The 23,506-nt window shown below is 46.7% G+C and overlaps 1 protein-coding gene across 3 annotated transcripts in view; it reads left to right on the forward strand.

The window, feature by feature from the left end:
- The window catches only part of HAP1 (huntingtin associated protein 1), a 505,788-nt gene that overhangs the window by 189,937 nt on the left and 292,345 nt on the right, over positions 1 to 23,506 (forward strand). For all 3 annotated transcript variants that reach the window (XM_086924163.1, XM_086924164.1, XM_086924165.1), the window contains one exon: positions 19,858 to 20,000. The gene's annotated coding sequence lies outside the window, so the exon portion shown is untranslated. The remainder of the gene's footprint in view (positions 1 to 19,857; positions 20,001 to 23,506) is intronic.

Raw genomic sequence — 23,506 nt, forward strand, 5'->3', positions numbered from 1 at the left:
TTACCAGAACGCGTCAGGCACTAATCTAAAATTACGCTGACGACTCAAAGCTAATTTTTAAGATCTCCCACCTTCCTGCAGAGAAGGGTCTCTTGATAGACCTCTTGTAAAAGTCGGGTGTTTGAATGTGTAAAAAACATTTGAAGCTCAATCCTAGTAGGATTGATATTATGATCGGAGGAGCACCACCTGGGGCGCCATTAAGCCCCCACTTTAGCAGCATGAGTGGGTAGTGGGCGTCACTAGACAGAGTTGTGTATGCACCCACTTTGACTTTGATCAGAGACTCTGGTCTCCAAACATCTCATAAATATGACCTCTTGAAGTGGAAAGGAGAATGTGAGGGAGAGAGGAGTAGAGAGAAGGAGCACTGAGTAGAGGATGGGTGGATTGATGAATGAAAAAATTGATGGATGGAGTGAGAGATGGAGAGAAGCAAGTAATGGGAATGGATGACTGGAGAGATGGATGATGCAGTGGTAGATGAATGGAGAGAAGGGTGCAAGAATGAATGGAGAAAATGGTCCATGGTGAGAAGAATGACTGTTGGAAAGAAAATTAAGGATGGGGAGAAAGAATGATGAAAATAAAAGGTGGATGGATGAGAAAGAAAGATGGATGGGTGGATGAAAAATGTAGAAAAGAGATAAAAAAGCAAACCAAGATGGAGAAAAAGACAGAAAGGAAGAAAGATGCAGAGAATGAAGGAAGGGCATTCAGTAATTTCAGAATTCCTTCATGGTGATCAATCCCCTGGAGTACTGTTCGGTGCACTTCCCTCAACCACTCAGAGTGTGTCAAACTAGTAGAAACATTGGCCGAATGACCTAGGTTGGCCAAAGAAATTTGAAGTTCATTCATCACAGGATCAGAATCATTTAAAAGATTATTGCATTGCCAAAATACACTTTACTTGTTAGATAGGTGGGGATAACGTAGCAAAAATTGGAGATGTGCCATTTCAAAGCATTGAGTAAAGCGATGTGTGAATGGTTATTAATATACAGAAATCCCAGTTTCCTAAAGACAGTGATGACACAACAAAGACTATAAGAAACTCAAACATAGGCTCATCTAAGGAGGAAATAATCAAACCAGAGCCTAGGCATATGACAGAGAAAAACAGTAAGTCAGAAAAGAGAGAAAACATTTGGAAATGATATAGCAAGCTCCTCCGAGAGTGCCCATCCACCACAAGTTGTTTGCAGGAGGCATTGAAGGAAGTATCCACTGCTTGCAAGAGATGCAAATGCTGGAGACGTATCCTCTGAGCTTTAGTGTCGATAAGCAGAGACGTCTTACACTGAATGGAGAAGATGGAACTGTGGTCTATGTCGAATATACACTTTAATATGAAGGACGGTTGTCTAAGCAGTGACATACAGGATTCTCAGCCAGAAGAGGAACACTGGCATCTCCATTCCTCCAAATCTGATGATGAGAGAGCAAGAGAAAGAGGGCAGGAGTGAACTATCTCAGGTGGCAAAGATGTCCACATAAGTAAGCCCTAGTTTCTTTCACTAGATTGCAAAGACTGCTTGATCAAAAGTGGAGCCCCATGAGATAGTAAATATATGACCAATCCAATACACCTGGATAGCGGCAATTTCAATTATAGAGAGTGACACAAGATGGCCATCAAACTGTACCCCAATCTAAACACTGCTGGTTCAGATAGGCATTTTAGACAGTGTTGTTCATGAAAACTCCATTGCCTGATAATGAATTCTTGAAGCAACGCATTTCAAGCCCAAACCAACTGCCCACTATTCCTGCCTGATGGATGAATGTTCCTGCTCTAAATGAAATGAAAGACAGTGAGTGGAAAATAAGATATGAGATAATGTGTACTTGTAAGTGGTATCATGGTGCTGAATAGCAGATTGTTATTGTTGCCTAACTCACTGATACTCATTTATTGGCCTCAAAAGGGTGGAAGCCTGATTTGACCCCTGGGATTCAGGCCTATGACCATGTGGTCGAACACAGATCACTGTGGTGGATGTCCTAGTCCACTGAGTCCCAGACAAGGCTCTAAGATCAAGGTCACACCATCTGTGTTGACAACCAGTGGGATTAGCAGACATACATTCAAAGTCCTCCTTGATTCCGGCAGTAACACGACTCACATACACAAGCTGCTACAAGATCGTACACTGGAACTGGAGGGGACGATATACCACAAGACCAAAATATAGGTGCACCCAAGGAAACACAGAAATCTATGCCACCTGCAAGAAAAACAAACATTTGGAATTGCAGAGGGTCTGCCTTATAACTGAAAGTGCTTCTATGGCCACTGATAAGTGTAGGAACTCAATAAGACATCATATATGCATTCTGACACTCATCTGTGCACTTATTCATCCATTCATCCACTCACTCACCTCTTCTTGAATTCACGCACTAACCCATCCACAGCAAAAAAGATGCACAGATGACAAAGAGATAAAAGTTGAAAAATAGAAAACAAGCCACCACCTAAACTTGGGGTTTATGCTTGCATTACACAAATAAAATTATTCATAGCTGCCATGTTTAGGAGCACCATGTTGCCCACTGTGGAGGCGTATAAATCAATGATATACTATGCATAGTACCATTCCAAGAAGGTCACTGTGCAAACATTGCACTGTGTGACCATCTTCAAATATTGAAATGCATAGTGTATAATTCTTGCATTGATCCCTGTTAGCCAACATAATACTTTTAAACATGATTGCCATCTTGGAAAAGTAAAACAATGGTATAATGTGGACAGCCCAATTCCAAGATGGCCATCCAATTTAGAAATAGTGGCCAAACAGGGACACTATACTAGGCTACCCCAAAAAGGTGTCTCGTAACCCTCAATTTAAATTTATACAATTGATGTTACTCCCCAGAGCCTATTTAACCCATTGCAGATTGTGTGCTATGTTTCCGGGGGAAAGTGATACCTGCCCATGGTGCTACGCACCCAACACGGGCGGATACACATGGTAGGGGACTGCTCTAGACTGGGACGCTACTGGACGACGGTATGCAAAATAATGACGGATATAACACCGGTGCGTCATAACGACACATTGGAAAACTGTATATTGGGACTAGGGCCCCGTGGAAAGTAGGGTAATCCCATTTATCGGTTTGCTAATCTTACGCTCCTTTCTAGCTAAAAGAGCCATAACCACACGATGGAAAGCCGCTAGGGCTCCGTCCCTAAAGGATTGGCATACAGAAGTAGTGAGATGGGGTAAGGCGGAAGTGGCTGAACTAAAAAGAGAGGAGTATAGAGGCCTACGGAAAACACCGATATTGATGAGCTGGAATGCAATGATGGAGGAATATTCAGCGATAGATATATTATCCTACTAAGGGGTCATGACTCCATCTGCTGAGGTCTTGGACCACTGGCATGGAACACACAGGCTCCTTACAGCATCAGGGGGATCTATTACTTAATATAGCAGGAATGCACAGTACACCTAGGACAGACTGTGGGACTGAGATACACTCAAATCTCAGATCTGCACATGTGAAAGTGCTACTATAGGCACTTGTTGCCGCGCTTGCGGGGAGATGGAGGGTTGGGTAAGTTTTGTTAGGATGGTATAGATGTGATAGGTCATGATAGATTTGATTAACCATAATATGTTCTGCCGCACTTCTGATGTAGGCGAGAATGCTGTGTACGATCCGTAATGTCCTGTTGTTAAAGACTCATTCAACGATTTAAGACTTTTATGCAATGACATATAGGGTCTCTCATAGACCCTATGCAATGTGAATGTGCACTCTTCTAATTTGGTTGTAAACATTTGTAACTAGGCCATGTATCAATATGTTCATGTCTCGCTCTACGATGTCTGGATAATTGCTGTGGAAAATCAATAAAAAAAAATAAAAAATAAAAACTACAGTAACCCGTGAGCTTCTGTGGAACAAAATGCCTGCCTACATGCATTAGCGCTGTGTAGTGACAATCTACCCTTAAAATCCTATTAGCGTTAAAAATATGTTTTTCACAATAATTAAACCAAGCCTACTCTCTTTATCATAACTTTTCATAACAATCCGATAAAATATGACATAATGTTCCCAAATGAACCAAGGAGGCCTTTAACTTTCATTGTAGGCCCTATACCATAACCAACTCACAGTTACTTTCCCAATCATAAGCTTTTTTGCAAGGCAGCCATCAAGCAAACATAACATGTACAAATATGTATAAAATGGCAGTTGACAAAACAGTATGCATCCCTTTTTAAGAAGGTCGAACAAGGATTATCACAGTAGAAATTGTGTATGCCAAGGATTTACTTGAGAGGGTTAACTACAATTGCAAGCTTACCCAAAAGGCAAAAAAGGCAGCACGAGCACTCTGCTTCAGTGGAAGCACACTACTTCTATAAGTCGATCAGGGAATTGTGAAGCATGCTACTCACCTGTGAGGGTCTCAAGGCACTGGGGGGAGGGGAGGGGGCAGTCAAAACCTGTACTCAAGAAAATCAACATTTGGGCAGAACCAAAGCTCCTCTCTCAGCAGTCATAACATTGCAAATATGTGAACAATTACAGTTGGTAAAGCAATATACAGCCCTTCCTAAAACAGCATCACAGGAATGCCCAAATTGTAAATCTTCTACTGAAGGGATTGTCACAGAGGATAAACGTTATACCTGTTGGCAAGCTTTTAATAAGTGTAATGACATTCCTCGCTTAGATACCTATTGTCTTTAATGTATGCTTTTTGCAATAAATAAGCCAGGCCTACTGTCCTTGCCACAACTTTTCACAATGAATAAATCACATGAATATCCTCGCTCAGTGACTTCTCGCTATTACTGATTCCTTGAGTGCTGACAATAAGCTTTCCCACACGGCAAAAAGTGCAATGCACGCTCTCCTTTTCAGCGGAAGCACACAATTTCTGCCTAATTAAAATCTGTACTCAAGGAAAACAAAATTTGGGAGTAGCCAAAGTCACTCGCTCAGTATTGCTTCTTTAGGCTCTTTTTCTGTTGGTCTCATGAAGTCTGGCAGCAGCTATGCTGTCAATCCATACCTAAAAATAAGAGTCATAAAATGAATTACCTTTCATACCCTTCTTGAAATCAAAGTGAAATATTTGCCTTTGTGTTGAAAGAAATCTACTCTTGAAGTGAGCCCCGGCGAACTCTACATACTGAGATGGCATCAGGTGTGTTTGCAAGTAAGCCTCACCCAATTCTCTGTCCTGTGAGTGCTCGGATTGGATTTACCCGGGTTCAACAGGAATCATCTTGAAGGAACCTGACCAATCTGTGCCTTAGTCTGAAGACTAGCTGGGAGTGGATCACAAGTATCTCTCTGTGTGTGATTGTTAAAAGGGGTTCAAAGACAACCAGTAACCAAAGACCCCTTTATGTTGCCCGGCGGTGTCGCCTCTATGACCCACCAATATTAATCAATGAAGAAGCAGGCGCTGGAGACTGGAAGGCAGGAAACGAGGATTTTATTTTCTCCGGAGGAGAACACATCAATTCAGACAGCAAGTATCGTCACGAGGTGCTCTAACCACATCTCTGAGGCCTGGCCTCTTATACTAGGGTTTATGACCTTTATTGCACGTAACACATTCTCGCAACACTTTGATATATGAAAGGACATCCTCGGAATCTCCCCTTCAGACCCGTTCCCACATACATTTACAGTTGAATTCCCCACCCCGGTCACAACAGGTGATGATTGTCGCGCAGCAGGGCATTCCGCCGATTCACGGAATGCGTGGAGTTGATCGGATCTCATAGGGTGGGGGCTTTGATCAGCTCGAGGGTCTTTTGATGGGGAGGGGAAGCTTCCTACTGTACGGGGTAATAAACAGTATCCGCAGGGCCAGGTGGCGGCCTGGGAACAAGGAAGACAAACGGGGACACAGGGAAAGGGGGTTTGCATCAAAAGGATCTGAGACCATGAAAGGAATGAGGGGAGGTGTCGCGCTGGGAACAGGATGGGATTCTGTGGTGAAGCTGCGCTGAAGAGGGGTTTATGACCCAAGGCATGAGAGAGCGGGGGTTGTCAGCGTGCGGGGGATGCTTGCGAGGTTAGGAGAGAGAGAGAGAGACGCGCTGGCTATCAGCGAGGGGCAGGGAGGCCATGGTGTTTAAAATGGCTGCCGCTTATGCGCAGGGCATGTGAGAGTGGGAATGACCGGTGCGTGGGGGTCTTTCGTGAGGGTGATTCTGATCGTAACGGCTAAAATATGGCGGATGTGCATGACGAAAAGTGTGGCATCGGGAAAAAGGCAAGATGGCGTAGATAATGTTCACCAAACTGTATTAATTTTCCACAGTCCTCCCTTTAACATTTCCAAGACATCTTGCTGGCCTATTTCCTATCTATACCTATTGCAGCGGTCATAAGTAAGGGAGAGGGGACTTAGGCAAAAGAACTGTACATAAACATCACATTATAAACATCACATCATCTAGTAGGCGGGTTCATCGTTAAGTTGGTTGCAGAAAAAGTCATAGTACTGCAATATCAGACTAGAATTATGTAGCGAAGGCGTTGGGTACAGATCATAGATACTTATAGTCATTTGGAATAGGAACTGGTAAGTTATCATATAAGTAAGTCCTTTTTGTACTCGGCGGGAGCATAGTCAGTCCAATGGTGGTTGGGAGAGAAATGAGATATAATAAAAATAAAAATCAGAGTTCTCAGTGTCTTTGTCGTCTTCTGTTGGCACTGTTGAGCACCTGGATTACAATTCGTTCTGTCAACAGGAATGTTTATGTGGATTGAGTCGTTGGAGGTCTGCGGGCAGGGGTACATTTTGTTTTGTTTCGCCAGACCTCATAGGAGAAATGCGTTACGGTTTTGGAGCAGGTGCATTTTCTTCCGTAACCCAGAGCATAGTTATTAGGAGGCAAAAAAAGGATTGTGATGAAAAGTGCAATTGTCTTTGAGTTGTGGGGTCTGTTTGTTTCTTGAGTCTCTGTGGTGGGTATTTCCTGTTGCTTCCATCATCATCGAGGCGTTCAGCAGCGGGTAGAACCACATACTTCGTTCATCTTCTCTTTAGGGGCGACCCTTGGTGGAGTTCTAGGTCACCGTTCTGAGATTAACATAGTTCGTGGTCTACTTAGTCGGAGCTCCCTCCCTTTTGACGCAGGGAATACCCTTCTCTGGATAGCTCAGTAGGATTTGGAGGAACTTGGAAGTTCAGGTGGAAAGGTGTGTGTGTGAACAGTCCTTATGGTAGGTCGGAGGAGGAGGGGATGGAGCAGGGCCAAGTCGGGAACAGATCAGGGGGACGGAGAATTTGAGACAGGCGGGTCCATAACCAGGTTCAGAGAGCGGGGACTTTTTTTGGCACACGTCGATCATAGAGCAGGGGCTTCAGGTCAGCCCTTTCCTTAGCTTTGTCTGAAACAGTGCCTCATCCTGCGACTCCTTACTGCTGTGGTCTCGCCTTGGCCTCCGTCGCTGAGGTTCCACGATCCGCAGTCAGGCCGCGTGCTCCCACATCCGGTCTCTTTCTCCTCCGACAGTGGTACCCTTAAATGAGTTCGAAAAGACAGTCTTTAGAGATTTTGCAGAAGAAGGTAATTACATAAACCTATTTCTCTCCCAACACCAAGCAACTGGGGTAAACATCCGCTACATTGAGGTTTGCAGCCAACGTATAAACAATTGATGATGGGTTTGCTGGATTTCCTACAACTTCCCTTTGTGGCTAATTCTTTGGCGTTTTGTTGGTTATTACATTCATTTGTCGTGGTACGAGGTCTGGTACCCATTCATTGCATTCGTCTATTACAGTAGATGTCAGTTCTTCTGGTAGAGACCCATTTCCCTTGTACGAGTCTTGCAAGGCTAGGCCGGTCTTCAGGGCTTTGTATCTTACGGAAAAGTGCAACGTGCTATTCACCATAGTCTGATAGGCATCCTTCTGAGGGATGAACATAGGCTAAACGACTCTCCATTACATCAATGCGTCCTATCTTTTAGCTAAACATCCTATTTTCAACAAGGTTTACTGCAACAAGTTCTTTCGGTTTTCGATCTAATTTTAACTTTGCACACATCTTTCTAACTTTCTATATAGTTTCTCGCAACCTGGCTACTACAAAAACTCGGGGGGGCTTGCGATAATTATTAAACTTATCCTTGGGGTGGGTGAGGTCTGTTGGAAAACAACTAGGAACACAGCGAATTGGAGCAAGGGGCGTTTTTCAGATTCTCGTTCAGGGCAGCTGATACCAAACTGGGGGCATTTTGGGAAGACGGGGGTGTCTCGATCGTTTTCAAGCCACTGACAAATAGTTCCCTGACTGTGGGTCAAATTTAGGGAACCTTAGTCGTCTTACCTGTCCCTTTCCTTTTGGCCAATTTAATTTTCATCCATATTTAGCAGAAAAGGAGAGGTAGTAACGTGGTATCGATACGATTTTATTTAGGACGAATTTGTGCAAATACTTGTGGTATTTGGGGCCAATCAGGAGGTGCACCAGGTTCGCCAATTAGGTGCCAGTCGCTAAGAAGAGGGAAAGTGTGGAGGGGTGAAAGAGAGAGAGAGAGAGAGAGAGAGAGAGAGAGAGAGAGAGAGAGAGAGAGAGAGAGAGATAGTAACAATAGGCCAAATAGTACACATGTGACATGAAGAATGACCGTGTATTGTTTGGGCTATTCAGTGCATTACCCAACGTTAGACGTTTCGGGTCTGTGTTAGGATGTAGAAAGCATGCAGTTTTGGGACGGAAGAGCATTAGGTCAGGTACGAAAAGGTCGCGCATTGAGTAGGGCGTCTTTTTGTGTCGTCTTGCAGCGTTAGTCCGTTTTCATGCATCGGGCGTGACGTGGCTCCAGATCCTTCACGATACCCTAATCGGGACTCCAATGTAACCTGCAGAGGGAAAAAGGAGGAAAAAGGGAGGGGGAACAACATCCGAGCACATCAAATGTACGTGCACGAAAGTCCTTTACTTACCATATACTCGTACTTATCTCCCCGGGATATAATCCCTAGGGTCTTGGTTTCTGAAGTCAAGGGGGCGGGCAGTGTGATAGGTGGTTCATGGGGGGTTCGAGGGTGGCATTATGGATCGTGTGTAGGGAAACGCTAAAAAGAGGAATCAGAGGTGCCTAGCGCGAGGTACCTGGTTTTGTAGATGTATCTGGCCATCGGGATCCTTAAATCATTCCCAAAGCTGTGATGTTCTAAGGCATATCAGTTCTTCGGTCAACCCTGTCCCTTAGTACCTTTGACCACCATACCTTTATAACATTCTATCAATCACACCGCTTTACCTTACCCATTCTCAGAAGTCGAGGTCCTTCTTCATACGTTAGTTCCTGAGCTTAGTCGCATATTTTGGAGGCAGCGTATCATACCTTTGATTCGATCATCAATCCAGGGCCGAACAACCATTTTTCAGATAACCTTAAAAAAAAGAGCAGAACGGTTGCGCACAGAAAAAGCCCTCCCACCAATTCCCACATTTACAAAAGTATGTGATGCCTATTCATAGTTTGGAAAACCTTTATTTGCATAATCGTTCAGTACGTAAAATGTGAGAGTGCAATCATATTTTGGCCGGACATGTCGACGATGGAAGCACATACAGTAGGGGGGTTATTTTACGGCACAAGAACATGTTAGAAAGGCCTAATTAATTATTTGCAAGTAACTAAAAACGTTTCATTGCGTGATGAGGGATCAGGGGCATTTCAGTTCATAAATGGAAACACAGTCAAGCTCATTGTAATCACATTTCCTAGATGTATACCGTGGGTGTGCATCATAAGCGACGTTACGTACCAGTTACAATATATCAAAATAAATCGTTCATTGAAATCAACATTTTTACGGGACCACTTTCAAATGTTCGTCAAGTGAACCCTCCTCCCTTTTTCATCAAGTGCGCAAAGGTTCGTATATATATCTTAGTACATCAAGTCTCATTAGCTAAGGAACACCACGAGGCATCCGTTAGTTCCTATTGATACCGGCGCCATTTTGGGCGAGGCCGGTTTAGTCCGGAAGTAGCATCAGGGGCAAAAATGTCTCCGACGATTGGCGGTTGGACCAGGGTCCCTTTCGGCAGTTCAAAAACCTGTGCTAACAGAGGGGCTGGTGGTGTGGACCGTCAATCAAGAGAGGGAGGGAGGTAGAGTCTTTCTTACCGGGTCATGTTGATGTTCAGCCGGAACTTACTCGAGTTCGTTAGCCCATAATGTTCCTGGGTGGTTCAGACGGAAGCTGATGCAGACACGAGAGCACCGCCATCTTGTTGCTGTGCCGTGGTTATTTCATTAGTGATCAATGCAGCTGTTCCCCACCGGAAGCCTGAAGGGGCTGAGGGCTCTTGGGACTTTGGTAGAATCTTCAAAGTCGAGGGGATGTTTGTCGATGGTGGGGGCTTGCGCCCAGGTGGGCAAGTGCCCGAGTTGCAATTTCGGACAAAGTTACTCCAGCGGCCTAGACCCGCCTTCCGAGGGCCCAGACGCCATTTTGAGACCCTGCGGCAGCCGCCCTCCGTCGTATCTTTCAGGAGTGGAAGAAACTTCTTGTGGCGACAAAGACAGAACATCATGCTGTTGGAGCAGGACATTTTGGTTCGGGGCGCCAGGGTGCAGCAGTGGAGCCTTCATCTGGGGAGGTGAGGGAGGCTCGTCCGTGCCGCCTCCCTCTCCCGGCGCATCCCACGCCGTCCCTTTGAATCAGGGGTGCACATGATGACCACCCTACACCCCTGATTCCGACTCTTGGGGGACCATTGTACGTCCGGTGCTGCGCAAGTATGCCCGTCGGACATTGTATGTCCTGTGCTGCGGAAATATATGTGCGTCGGACATTGTAAGTTCTGTGCTGCGCAGGTATATGGCCGTCGCCCGGCTGGAGGACATCGGCGCCGGGCCAGGGCTGGGAAACCTCCTACCTGCGGAGGCGGGAGAGGCTCGTCCGCGTCGCCTCTCCCTCCCTGCCCACCCTGCATCAGTTCGATGGAGGAATTCGTGATGGCCGGACCAGGAGATACGAGGGAGGGGGTCATTTGCATCCGCCCCCTCCCTACTCGTGGCCCGGGGGACGCCATCCCTGGAAGGGTAGTATGGAAAGACCATTTCATTGCCTGCTTTGAGGAGCCTCCTGTACCTTCTCGCCGGCGATCTCTTTTGGTCTATGGCTGTTGGCAGGCCCCGCCCCACACGTGCTATGTGTTTCGGGTGGGCGGGACCGTCGAACTGTTACATTTCGAGGACTTCCGGAGTGAGCGTAATATGTTTTGTATTTCTCCTATTAGTACAGTTTGCTTTAGAGAGTGTTCTACTAGTTATTCTATTTACCGTTGGTTTTGTGTTATCTTTACCGTAATTAAATCCTAAGTTATATAACAGATGCTTGGCTTCCTTGAGTCCTTTCTCTAACGGGGGTTGTTTACACTGGCCTGTAATTGTGTTTGTTTTTCAGAGTGGGGGAGCAACAGAGAGCAATCAGTCCCAGAACTCTAACATGTCGTTAAAATTGGTCTGACGGAATCTGTGCCATCGAGCATAATCAAACGGGGTGGTTCTATCTGTTCTGTCTGCACTAGTCTGATTGGTTTTTATCTCGCGCCTTTTCCCTTTCTGTCGGCCTGTTCTTTCTGTCGACCCTCTGTTCTTACCTATGCTCTGTAGAGTCGGGCATTGGGCTTTCCAGTGCCCAAGACATCTACAGAAAGCACATTGGTTTTGTTTTAAATCTGTTCGTCCTGTGCATAGTGTCGGGGGATTATTTTCGGGTCGTTGTGTCCCGGGGTTGTTCTGTCGGCACATCCCTTTACACCGTTCCCTTTTCATGTCTACTCCTCGGGACTGTGCCATCACTGGCCCTTCCCTTTGCCTACTAGACGTTTGGAGGGTTGTCCGTCGTGTCTCTTCACCCTTTCTGACTTCATCGCTTTCCTTTCGTCGTGTGGCTTCTTTGCGCCACATACCGAGACTATCGAGCATAATAGGTGTTGTTTCATTCCTACGAAGGGCTATTTCTACCGTTTCTATTTTGTCAAGATCGAAGGATCCTATCAGTGGCCACTGACTTTCTCGATCCCTTTTCGTATATTTATGCCACAGTTGGCTATAGGCTATAGCGATTAATCCATGCTTCATGAACATGTCCTTATTAGGGGTGCCTTCCAGCGGAGCCGGATGGTTCATCTCTAATAAGCGGTCCGGGCTAAACAGGCTACTAACCAGTGGGGAGAAGACAGGCATGACGGATCACAATGGGGATAATAGTCAGCACTACCTATCTTATCACTGCGTGCAAAGACTAGACAGAATATTTCTATTCTACGTTGTTTGCAGGCAGTGAATACCTCATGAACCAATCTTGAGCAATCAATGTTAGGTCAAAAATAAAAAATCAATATGGTCAATGGGGAGAATAAGTAGGCTCGCAAAGGTTCGCGTCACCTACCCTTTCACTATCTGCAAAGAGGGGACCTATTCTTCCCTGTTTGCAGACAGAGAATCTCCAGAAAACAATCTATAACAGTTAATCAATGGGGGAGGGGCAATTGTTCAGTGGGGGAGAAAGATAGGTCCGATGGATGCGTACCTATCCTTCACTGTTTATAAAGGGAGAGCCTGTTGTTTCTCCGTTTGCAGACAGTGAATCTCCAAATAAATTAACAAAAAGTAATACTAGTATTTTCTCATCAATTATCAATCACTTTCGCAATTCGTCGTGTTTACACGACCTTACCCGGACCGCATGGACAGTTTCTTGTCTTCCGAATCCAGCGCCCGATCGTCCTCTTCTCTTCGTACTCCTTGTGGCACTCCTGATGGTTCCCAGTCAGGACCGCAGATCACTCGAGAGAGGTCTGTTCGGAACCAGTGAAGTTCGGATGATCGGCTGTCAGACGAGGGTCTATCGGACAGGGTACCTTCCGATCGTTGCAGTCGTTCACTCTGTCGTCAGGACCTCTCCCACTGGATCCACGAGTCGCTGATGGGCCCCACGCTTGGGACGCCAATTGTTAAAAGGGGTTCAAAGACAACCAGTAACCAAAGACCCCTTTATGTTGCCCGGCGGTGTCGCCTCTATGACCCACCAATATTAATCAATGAAGAAGCAGGCGCTGGAGACTGGAAGGCAGGAAACGAGGATTTTATTTTCTCCGGAGGAGAACACATCAATTCAGACAGCAAGTATCGTCACGAGGTGCTCTAACCACATCTCTGAGGCCTGGCCTCTTATACTAGGGTTTATGACCTTTATTGCACGTAACACATTCTCGCAACACTTTGATATATGAAAGGACATCCTCGGAATCTCCCCTTCAGACCCGTTCCCACATACATTTACAGTTGAATTCCCCACCCCGGTCACAACAGGTGATGATTGTCGCGCAGCAGGGCATTCCGCCGATTCACGGAATGCGTGGAGTTGATCGGATCTCATAGGGTGGGGGCTTTGATCAGCTCGAGGGTCTTTTGATGGGGAGGGGAAGCTTCCTACTGTACGGGGTAATAAACAGTATCCACAGGGCCAGGTGGCGGCCTGGGAACAAGGAAGACAAACGGGGACACAGGGAAAGGGGGTTTGCATCAAAAGGATCTGAGACCATGAAAGGAATGAGGGGAGGTGTCGCGCTGGGAACAGGATGGGATTCTGTGGTGAAGCTGCGCTGAAGAGGGGTTTATGACCCAAGGCATGAGAGAGCGGGGGTTGTCAGCGTGCGGGGGATGCTTGCGAGGTTAGGAGAGAGAGAGAGAGACGCGCTGGCTATCAGCGAGGGGCAGGGAGGCCATGGTGTTTAAAATGGCTGCCGCTTATGCGCAGGGCATGTGAGAGTGGGAATGACCGGTGCGTGGGGGTCTTTCGTGAGGGTGATTCTGATCGTAACGGCTAAAATATGGCGGATGTGCATGACGAAAAGTGTGGCATCGGGAAAAAGGCAAGATGGCGTAGATAATGTTCACCAAACTGTATTAATTTTCCACATGATAAGATGTATTGTTCTACAGGAGCAGACAGTGATCCAGGTAACACCACTGGCGGCCTCCACCTGCTCAACGTTAAATACTCCGCTGTCACTATTCTCGCCCATTGCATACCGAGTGTTCGATAAATGACATACCCAGTTCTCCATATGTCCTACCTTGAATATCACAAGCGTGCCAGAGTGGATCAACTAATTCTGTGGATAAACAAGAATTCCTCTGTTGTGTAAAATGAATCCCAGGGGCTCAGACCCTTTTTTGAAGACCCAAGGAGAAGAGTATGAGTCTGAAGCAGTGTATCCTGAGCGAAACATGCTGATTCAGTGGAGAGTATAAGACATGAGAACATGAAGAAAGTTTCCTGAAAATTGAGGGTTGGAAGATGAATGAGCGTCTGAATCTTCCAGTTTCATTAAGAGATGAAAATCTGTAGAGGCCAGCATTGCTAGAAATAAACTGGACCTCAAGCCCTCTTTCTACACCATGTTTTCCAGACTTTGATATACAAGTTTCTTTAAGCCCATCATCTTCCATTTTTATATAACACTTTGTGGCCACCCTTCTCTTTGGAGCATTGGAAAACGAAAAATAAACACAGACCTCTTTAGAAAATGTAATGAATACTAGAATTAAAGAAAATAATTAGACTTTGTCTCAATAAGGAAAGATTTCAGTGTCACAAAGAGGATGCTTTGTTGAAACAGAGATGAAAAAAGCGAAGAAGCTTGGGATTAGAGGATTTAAGGGTGGAAGGAATAGGTAATAAAAGCTAAATAGCACATAGCTAAAAATCCTTAAGCAAGTATTGCGAGCTGCAAGCTGTCACGGTCAGAATAAGTCCAGATTAGGTTTTTGAACCGACTCAATCTTCTTACCAACACAACCAGATCTTCTAAGGCCATTGATGAACTGCCTCTCGTAGGTCTTAGGTAGAAAGAGGACACCATGAAGGATGGAGGCTTCCTGCACCGGTGGGGCTGCATTATGTCCCGGCGTAAACGACTTGGGGTATCAACAATGAACTTTGCATTTTCAAAATAAATAGATTAAAACAGGGTAATATTCATGCCTTCTCCACCTTTCTTTTCCAACTTCGTGGATGTCCCACCTCTTTCACTCCCATTCATCTAAACTACAAAGCCAACTCATTAACTATAACATTCTTGTCGCTGGCTTTCTACCTTAGTTGGCTAGATTATACAATCTTACTTCCGCTCAAGTGCCATTGGCTGGATTATGGTCCTACTGCTTATTAGTCATTATGATTAATCCAAATTTTCCTCATCAGAATCCTACTTATTGGGATTCAAGACTCGTCTGAATAAGAAAGGACAACATCATGGATAATAGAGCGGCTCGCAGCACTATTGAACCTTATTTATATTTGAGCAGACCATTCTATTTTTACTTTTCCTTCACAGCACTCTTTTTATTTCCCTCTTTTATGCTATGGTCCCAGACAGAATATAGTTTGTCTTATGCTAAAAGAAAAGTCATATTAAACAGAGGAATATTGAGAACCGGTGTGCTATGCCCTAGTTGCCAACATTGTACGTATTGTCTTCAATATTGGCCACTCTATCAAAAGGAGTATATATCAGTTAAATAAAGATATATGATTGGTGTAACTCTAATATTTCGTAACTGGGGAGGGGCGAGCGAGTGAGTAGTAGGTGGGAGTGTTCTACGATCATTGCCTGACATGCCCTGGCATTGTTTAAGCCCCACTGACGCCCCCCTCTCCACCCCCGTGCTGTCATTCTATGAGACGGCTGCACAGGAAGCTTGGGACGGACTCCTTGTGGATAAGGGTATCCTACCCAGAAAGCTGCGCGGCCTTATTGTCTCCGTGCACAAGAAGCGCAAGAAGCAGGCGGGAGGAATGTGTTGTGATAATGGGGATGCGGGTGCAATTAGAGGGGAACATGCCACAGGCATCAGGGGGTTCCACAGGGGCGCTGCACCACTTAGGTTCCAGCATTGTGCTCCTCCTACAGGGGGTGCAATATGTGATGGGACCAATCCTCGCGCCTGACCGCGGAACTAATCATTTGTGATGTGCTCTGTCTTCTTACCTCCCCCGACCCCCAATTCCTAAAGCTTCCTCCATGCCACCTCCGTCCGAACTGGTTGGAGCTGGTGGCATTCGTATCCGTGCCACTGGGACGCCGCAGCATGATTGGACGAAGATGCACGGCAACCAACCCTGCTGTGGTTTTACAAGGACGCTTTAATTAAGCAAGAATGATGGGCTAACGTCTGAAACGCACTTAATTTCCATCTGTGACACTTGAATGCATAATTTTTCATCTTCTCTTTCCCTCATTGGCGACTGGGTGATGTGTATTTTCACTTCCCTGTTGACTGCAGGGCTTTCCCGCTTCATAAAACCACCGCAAACCGGTCTCCCACCCCAAAGTCACAGAGGAGCCATTAAACCAGAAGTCACTGGCGGGGTCTTTGCATCACACACCAAGTCACTTTGCACCAAAAACATAATTGTACACGATCTTGGTGACAAGACAGGAAGTGACATGCATTTCCCTTTGGAGCTGGGTGGCATCACCTGAGATGACACCATGGGAAGGGCTATGTACAAGAAGTTCAGCATTTTGCTACAGCTCACTGACACCCAAGCACTAATATTCCCACGCACACCCTACAGACCTATTTACTTGATAAAATTCACAAATCAGACAGGTTAAATCTAAGCCTGGTTGTGAAATTCCACTCCGCTAAGAGTTTGCAGAGTTTTTCCCACTCCGCGTAGCATGCTGAGTTCCAAAAAACTCCGCAGAGCTGATTCAGAGTTTTTACTTCACTTGCACTCACCAATGTTAAGTTGGCGAGCGTCAGCAAGGAAAATCTTACTCCGACCACCTCTCTGCGAGATTTCTCAACGTGGGCGGTCACGGAAGGTCACGTTGAGGAAGCTGACGCTCGAATAAAACATCTACTCGAGTAGCAGAAAGAAGCAGCGCCCTATTGTACTGTTCGGAGTTCCGTTCGCACTGCGAGAGACAAACACCTGACACTAAAAATCAGTGTGAACAGCGCAACGTAATGCACTTCACCGCTTGCAGAACTCTGCGTAGCGTGGCAGACAGGGCCGGACTGGGAACCAAAACCGGCCCTGGCAAAGTGCTCGAGGCCCCCCCCCCCCCTTCCCCCCACCTCCCCCGGGGTTGGGGGTGCTGCCGAGCTCTCTGCCAGGGACGGTTTTCGGCTGATTTTGTTACAGGGCCGATTTTGCAGCTATGCTGCATAAACGGCCCTGTAACAAAATCGGCCCCCAGGGGCCCAAAACCGGCCCCCATCCGTGCGGCACACCGGGGGATTGCCCGGTGCCCGCTACGGCCAGTCCGGGCCTGGTGGCAGATTATTTTGGTCACTTTGCAGAGTTCCTCATTGCAGATCTCTGTGAACTCCGCCCAGGCCTAGTTAAATCACTGGAGTTGAAAGGTGTTCGGGGGAGGGGTCTGCAACAAACAGAGGCAGCTATGTGACCACGTGGTTGTGTCTAAAATATGGTACCCTAAAAAATCAACGATTTTCTGTACAGGTGAAAGTAAAACACATCTTAAACTATGCATACAGTTTCAGGAAGTGACTTTTACACCAATTTCTTTCAACATACAACAGTACCTTGTCTTATATCTACTGATATATGTGTGTAGGAGAGCCAGGGAATGCCCATGGCTAATAAAGGTGACTTATTGTTTCATTTAAACCGTGCATGCATGTTTGCATTACAATAAATAACGTGAAGTAAAGTGATTTCGTTTTCCTTCAGGGTGTGCTTGTTCATGTTGAGTTCACACCATCTCCAACAAGCACTCAAAAGCCATTAGCGCTCTTCAACAAAATAACTTTCGTCCTTGTCAATATTTTGCATTTTGTACAGCAGCGTCGTTGCTGTGTAGCATGGCTGACAGTGTTTTTGTACAGTGGGCTGCTGGCGTGTGCTGTTTGTTCCTGCCCTCTGTCAGGTTAGTGTCAGTAAACATGCACGTTCCATAGCATCTCCTTGCCACAGCTGCCTCTTTTCTACAGTGTCCCCCCCCCCCGCCTAGTTTTCTTGTGACTAATGCCTCCTTTGGACCTTTTTTGCACACTGCATGAGACCCTGCCTGAGAGGGAGGTTGGTGGCTCTGGGGATTCTCTGTCCAGGCCCCTGTTTATTGTTCACATCCTACAGAGGGGAATATGCTGCTGTTCTATGAGCAGACGAGCATCCAAAGGGGCCAATTACCTGCTAGGGAGATAGGAGAAAGTGTGAAGGGGCGGGGCCAGGAGAGGGGGGGGGGAGAGGCATGTCCACAAAGGACATACAGAGGCAAAAGTATGAAGAGGGGTAGGGCATGTGCACACTGCACTGAGAAGAGAAAGTATGAAGAGGGGGGAAAGGCATGTGAACAATGCAGAGACAGAAAAGAGAAAGTGTGAAGGGGGGAGGGCATGTCCATAATGCAGAGACACAAGAAAGTATGCAGAGGTGGGAATAATGCACAACATAGAGAAAGTATCAAAGGGGATGGGGGGGGGTAGGGCATGTCCACAATTCACAGCCAGGAGAAAGTACGAAGAGGGGGGGAGGGCATGTCCCTAGTGCAGACAGGAGAAAATAGGATGTAGTCAGGGCAAGTAAACGTTGCACAGACAGGAGAAAGTGGGAAGAGTGAGGGAAATTTCTTGGACCCGAGAATATTGTGTCGATTTATGAATGATAATTTCATGTCTGCTAGGTTGTTCCATTTTCTGAGGAGTTTAACTTGTAAAAGAAGGCATTTCATGTAGAGTTAATGATTGCTAACAGTAATTCCTTCCCCTGGGAATCTCTACATGGAATTCAGCATTGATTTTTTTGCAGTTTTATACAGTGTGAACTGGACCGGAATGTATTGTAGTGCTTTACGTGAGCACCAGTTACATTACAAAAGGACACATTTGTGTTTGTGGCCACATTACAGTGCCATTGGACAGGAAACTGTACTTCCAATTCAGAGTGGGTGCATTGCAGCTGGAAATCTTTTTCTTCCAAATGGTCGGCTTCAGGGCCGGACTGGGAACAGAAAACGGCCCTGGCACACTGCTTAGCCGGCCCCCCTGGGGTGAGGGGGAGGGCAGGCGAGCAGTTTGCAAGGGCCGGTGTCGGCCGATTTTGTTACAGGGGGCCGATATTGCCGACCCCAGATAACAAAAACGCCCCCCAGGGACCCAACAGCAGCCCCCACCCTAGCAGCCTACCGGGGAAACGCCTGGTGCCCGCAATGGCCAGTCCAGCCCTGGTCGGCTTTTGAATTCTCTGGCTGTCCAGCGTGCAATTGTCTATTCTCCATTGTTTTTTGTATGCCCTGCCTACGTGCACCCAGGCCTCTTTTGGCTGTCACCTATTTGTAGGCAGCTGGGCACACACAGGCATTGTATTGCTCTTCGAATTCTTAGAACTGATTGCCGGCCCCTATATGCCTATGCGATTGCCAAATTTCTAGGTATAATGTGGTTGTTAAAAAGGAAGGTTCTCTTCTGTCATCAGAGCCAGGCTTGATCCGTATGATTGACCCCCTGGCGCCCCTTTGTACCATGTTGTATTCTGAAGCTCTTATGGGGACGTTTGTGTAGTTATTTCACCCGTTTCTTGATTTGCACTCTTACGATGTACTGACCTATAGTATGCTGCTGTTGTCATTTGTGCTTGTTGGGTTCTCCCATAATCAGTCTGTATGTTTTATTTTTTATCTGCTATTGACATGATTTCTTTTATTATGTATGAACCTGCTGCTTTACCCCGAGTACTCTGGGTTTTAGCTATTTATTATATATTTTATGGACACTTTCATGGCCCTAGTGGTCGAAATAAAGTTACTTATGACTTTGACAATCGTTTGTGTTTTTTAGGCACTGTGAGATTAAGTGATCTGCCCAGAATCACAGGATGTTGAGCTAATGCGGAGACTCGAACCTCGTTCCCCAGCTCCAAAATTGGCAGCTCTGACCGTAATGCCACATTCTCTTCATACTTGAATTCAAGCCCTAAAGAGGTAAGAGAAACTAAAGAGAGAGGAGGGAGGGGATGAAATGTCTTTAGAACGTTTGAAGGGTGAAGGGAGCACAAGGAGACACCTAGCACAGTGGTAGGAGAAAGCGTAAAGTGTAGAAGGTGGGGAAAAGCATGTTCTCTCTTCAGAGGCAAGAAAAATTACGAGAATTGAAGGCAACATGTCTTCCAACTACACTCAGTGAAATGGGAAAGAGAGAGAGAGAGAGAGAGAGAGAGAGAGAGAGAGAGAGCGCTTGAAGACGGCTGCGGCCCTTTACTCTCGGTTCCACCTTCTGAGATAGAAAGGTGAAGGCCAGCAACAAATTGCAGCTTCTGTGCCCTCCAGAAAAAAAAAAAAAAAAAACAACAAGTCAATATGGTCTATGGTGCCAGAGCGGCAGCACCGACTAGAGGGGGAGGTGTCATTGACAGGCAGAGGTGGCCATGCCTGATCTCATGCACATGGCATGAACGCCACATCCAATGTCAGCAGCTAGCGTTTAACTCAGTGAGCCATCTTGCAACTCAAGCTCCTAGGTTTGAGGCTCTAACTTCCGATGCCCACTGACTCTCAGGCCGCGATGTTACAGCCCCCCATGCTACCCACGAGAGGAGGCAGGCCTGACTGTCACCGGCACCCCCCCCTTTGTATGTGTGTATGCTCTCTCACAGTGTGGTATGTAACTACGTCTTGCAGAGAGGAGGGCTTGTGGCCCTTTAGGACAAAACTCAACCTGTACAAGTGCCACAAGGACCCCGAGTAATAACAGTATGATTGTTATTATTATTTGAAATAATAATAATGATGATAATAACAACAACAACAACAACAATAATAATAATAATAATAATAATAATAATAATAATAATAATAATAATTATAATAATAATAATAATAATAATAATAATAATAATAATAAAAGAATAATGATAACACCAGCACTACTTCTAATACTTGTACTACTACTGCTACTTCTACTGCTACTAATAATAATAATATTGATAATAAGCGTTTAATAATAACAATAGCAATCCTGGAGCACTAATACAGCAGCCGGAGGTTTATGAGGGAAATTGGGCCTCTGTCGCCACTGCATTGGTCGAAGGCAGTAGAAAGGAGTAGGGCAGCTGCACTTCTACTGAACCCCTCCTTCAGAGAATGTCTAAAGAGCAAACCATTGTGTTCAATGTGTGGTCAGTGCATTTCCAAGCATTTAACATGATCTCCCTTTGTGCAGAGCAGTAGGGTTGCTGCCTCAAGATACACAGTGACATCCTTCCCTGCACGGCAATCCATGCTTCTGAGCACCTGCAAGAAGCTGGTAATAACTCTGCAGCTTTAACCCCTTGTGTGCTGCCGTCGGACGTTGGCCCTCGCGAGCACTACCTGGCTGGTGCTGCGAACGGCCAACGGCCGACGCGGCCCGCCCACTCCTCAGAGCGCCCGCACTGCGCCGAAATAACAGCCGCGGTAAACAGGTTAAAAGCAATAATGCAGAGACACAGTGTGCCTAACCCTCTGGTCAGGGGCTCAGTTGACGTATGCATCCATGCAGGGATTTATGTTTAACCGCTTGGTGGGTTTCAAATTCTGGTGGGTCCACTTAGCCTTTCAAACTCCAGCGTTCGATAAAAGGAGTACCATTGTGGTGGGTAGCAATAAGCATCGATTATTTCAGCACCACGATGCCCTAATGGATTAACATACACATTACAAATTCATGTTATGTTTAGCTTTCTGAACTTGGCAAACGTTTCCTGAACCAGGTCTGGTCTCGGAGGACTGATGCATCAACTCCCGAAATCTGTGTGGGTTCACTCAGCCCATCCATCTTCTAGGTCAATGCATATCATTGAGTTGGGTTAACAATACACATCTTTTATTCAGCTCTTAATGGGTGAATGAGAACTTTACAAATATGTTTGTTGTATTAAAATGATTCCTAAAATGTTTGTTGATGAGTCTGATAAAAGGAAGTGGACAATGGATAAATGAAATGTAAATTTCCAGTAACTGTACATTCTATATTCCCACGATTCCCACAATTTGTGTAAGAGGGTGTGAAAAGAGCAAGTGGGCCATAGAAAGGCAACTTTAATTATCAGTAAATTAAACAAGCATTGGCAGAGCTAGTAGGTTTAGCATTGGCTACTAGCATTTGTATTTGTTGAGGCTCGTTTTGTTTTGTCATGGTTTTTAGGTCTCGGCGTCAACGCGCGGAAGCGCGTCTCCGCCGAGATCTTTTGTCACCGACTATCATTCCCAGGAGACAGTCCTGGCCACGCGCATCCTTCCAGGCGATTTGTAACTGGAACGCGCGCTGTGGCCAGGCGCTGTCTCCTGGGAAGCGCAAGCACCACACACGCATGCGCATACACACACACACGCGCCCATGCACGCACATACATACATACAGAGACACCACCCCTGACTCATACACACACGCGCGCACACACACAAGTGCACCGAGGCCCCCCCTCCCCCGCCGTCACCGTCGCACACATACATACACACACACACACGAGCATACACACACACAAGTGCACCAATCGCGCTCCAGAACTTACCTAACCTCAGCACGCGGCGCCCAACCTCCTGCTGGCGCGGCCCCGGGGCTCTACACCGCTCACAGGAGCCCCGGGCCGCGAGACGCTACGACTCCGCCTGCCTCCTCTTCCGGTGTGAACGTGGCCCCGCCCCCGTCACAGGCGACCGTGCCTGACTTCCGGGGCGGCCGCGAGTTCAAAGCTGCGCTGCTGATGTCCGGTCCCAGGGGCCTGTAGCAGGTCCTTATTTCGTGCCACCACTCGCCATGCCCAACCCACTCGCGGTAGCTTGCCTCGCTTTATGGCTCTCTCCACACGCCTAGCGGCCGCCACTTCTCACCTCCTTTGCAGAGTAGGCCTCAGCTAGCTTCGTGCTCCATCTACCAGTTTGGGCCGAATTTGCAATCGGCACCCTGGGCAGTTCTTTCAGGGCTTGCGGGTAGGTCTCTGTGCCCCACGGGGGGGTGGGGGGGAGAAACACCAACCTCAGCGAGCAGCTCCGACTTCACCCGATGGGCACACCAGGCCGCAGGTTGCCTCGTGGCACGGCCTACACCTCCTCGGGCTCGCGTGATGTTCCCAGGCGGGCGCTCCAGTCAATCCTCCCCTCACCTCGCCACCAGACTCCGCTGCTCTTCGCTTCCCTCCGCTATCTTTGATCGGCGTCAATGTCGGGGGACAGATGCAGCCCAGTATCCTGCTTCGATCGGTGATGTCGGGGGTCCAAGTTTTGCTGCCGGGATGGGGTTTATGATGCGTGTTTCTCGGAGTACAGCGGGAGCCTCACTACAGTGCGGCCATCACCTAGCGCCCCTCACTTCACGGAAGGTTGAAAGATGACACTTAGTATCACCGGTTCGTGCAACAGAAAGAGAAAAGACCATAGAAATCACTTAATTCGGTAGGTGAAAGTGATACACACCATGCCGATTTATCAGCCAACAGTGTCTATAAGTTTAC

Source organism: Lissotriton vulgaris, chromosome 5 (assembly GCF_964263255.1).
Source record: "Lissotriton vulgaris chromosome 5, aLisVul1.2, whole genome shotgun sequence".
Classification (NCBI taxonomy): Eukaryota; Metazoa; Chordata; class Amphibia; order Caudata; family Salamandridae; genus Lissotriton; species Lissotriton vulgaris.